The sequence below is a fragment of the Echinops telfairi genome, unplaced genomic scaffold (genome assembly GCF_000313985.2).
Source record: "Echinops telfairi isolate 266 unplaced genomic scaffold, ASM31398v2 ScPeMD7_1957;HRSCAF=2489, whole genome shotgun sequence".
Lineage (NCBI taxonomy): Eukaryota > Metazoa > Chordata > Mammalia > Afrosoricida > Tenrecidae > Echinops > Echinops telfairi.
This window is the reverse complement of record NW_022105855.1, coordinates 1,600,719-1,603,140: the sequence shown is the minus strand read 5'-3', so window position 1 is coordinate 1,603,140 and position 2,422 is coordinate 1,600,719.

Genomic DNA, 2,422 nt, shown 5'->3' with positions numbered 1-2,422 from the left:
GCCTTTCAATTAGCCCCACATGTGATTATCGGCCAGGTTGGCACAATTAACTAACTCAGGGGGTTAGTTTGACCTGGTCTGTTTCTGAAGAGGAGTGGAGTCCTTCGCCGCTAACCAGACAAAAGGTTGGGCTAGAACCCAACAACCACACCCTTGGAGAAAGATGCCGGCTTCTAGGAAGATTTGTAGTCTGGGAAACCCCACAGGGCAGCTCTGCTCTGCTTTACAGGACACTGGATCTGAATGCTCCGTCGCAGTGAGTGTAATCTATCTACCCTGCGCCTCGCCCTTTCTCAGGTGCCTGCGCTCTGAGCTGCGGGTCTTTGAGCTCTCTTCACCGGAAGGTGGTTGAAGGGCAGCTGCTACCAGGTGTGCCCTGTCGTCCAGTCTCCACGCATCCACCCACCGCCCTGTAACTTCCTCTCCTTTCCCTACGTGCACTCCCTCCGCTGTTGCGCCTCCACTGACTGCATCTCCAGCCCCCACTAATTACCCTTCTGGACCCACTTCCCATTTCTTTCCATCAATCCGTTTTAGGCACAGGTCCTGCATGCCTTTTCCAAAGCTTGGCTTTGGTCATTCTCATTCCATTCAAAACCTAAAGTTTAGACCTTCCTCTTGTTGCCCAGGAGGCTCCTTCACAGCAGAACTAGATATAATGGGTCCTGTATTGGTCACTGGGACTTTTCAGTCCGTTCTTGTGGCCACTGTGTGTTTACGGGCCTTCTTCCAGCACTATACGAGACTCTTGTGAACCATAAAGTTTTCATTTCTCCAGGCCTTTCTTCCTAGTCTGTCTTGGTCTGGAAGCTTTGGTGAAACTGGTCCACCACAAGCGTCTCTGATAATATTTGAAATACTGGTGCCATTAGCCACACCACAGTGTAACAGACTGATGGTTGGATGGTGGAAACCTCCTCAGGACCAACCAATTTTATGACTATTGAGAGCTGGTGCCGCCGGGCCAAGCATTGGCCAAATAGTAGCTCTGCTCCGCACATCACTAAAGATATTTTTAACCGTTATTTTACAAAGGGAGAAACTATGACTCAAGATAATACAGTACCTTTCCTGATGCTATAAACCAGTATTTGTGCACCTTGGTCAGGGATTGAATCCTTGTTGGTGGTTTCCACTTTTGTATTGCACCCTAAGTCACCCTGACCATTAAGTTGTCTAGTTATTCAAGAGTATCGTTCGAACATTTCATTGGGATTTGGGTGAAAATCTACAAAGTACACTAGTACCCATGATAGGTAGATGACACAACCTTGCTTGTTCAAAGTGAGGAGGACTTGAAGCACTTGCTGCTGAAGATCAAGCATGGCAGCCTTCAATGTGGATTACAACTCAATGTAAAGGAAAACCCAAATCCTCACGATTGTAACATTGGGATAAATGGAGAAAAGATCGACGTTGTCAAGCATCTTTTCTTGATCGAATCCACAATCAGTACTCATGGAAGCAGCAGTCAAGAGATCAGATGATTTATTTTATTGGATAAATCTGCTGCACAAGTCTTTAAAGTGTGGAAAAACCAGGATATTACTCTGAGGACTAAGGTGTGCCTGACCCAAGCCATGGTATTTTCAGTTGCCTCATACGCATGTGAACATTGGGCATGGAAGAGAGATGCATTTGACTTGTGCTTGTGAAGAATATTGACAGTGCTATGGGGCTGCCAAAAGAAGAAACAAATCTGTCTGGGAAGAAGTACAGTGGGAGTGCTCCTTAGAGGCAAGGATGGAGAGACAGTCTCATGTCCTTTGGACATGTTGCCAGGAGAGACCAATCATGAAGGACATCATGCTTGGTAGAGGGGCTGCGGAAAAGAGAAAGGCCCTTAATGAGATTGATTGACATACTGACTGCAACAATGGGCTCAAACATTATAACAATTGTAAGATGGCACAGGGCCAGGCAAGGTTCCGTTCCATTGTACGTCGGGTCACTGTGTGTCAGAACCAATTTGATGGGACCCAACAACAACAACATTAGTTTTCCTTTCAACAATTGCACCCATTTTGTTTCGTGGTTTTAAATACAATCTTTTCCATGTAACCGCAGTCTTCCCATTTCCTCCCTGGGTTCCCGGTTTTGTTTGTCCTTTCCTGTCAATTCCTGCCTTCTGGACTTGTTTGTCCTTTCCTGTCAATTCCTGCCTTCTGGGCTTGTTTGTCCTTTCCTGTCAATTCCTGCCTTCTTGTAAAGGCTGTCCTTTCAGTATCATGTGGTGGATTGTCCTGAGGAGTTATGGTCCTCGTGGGTATTCTTGTTCACTTTAGTAGGGAAAACAGTCCACATTCCAAGGACCCAGCTGGAGAACACCCTTCGCCACAGGTAGCAAGGGCAGAACACAGCCAAAGGCACTGTGAATGCTTTCCTCCCCCTTATCACAAAGATAACCAACCAATGAGTTGGA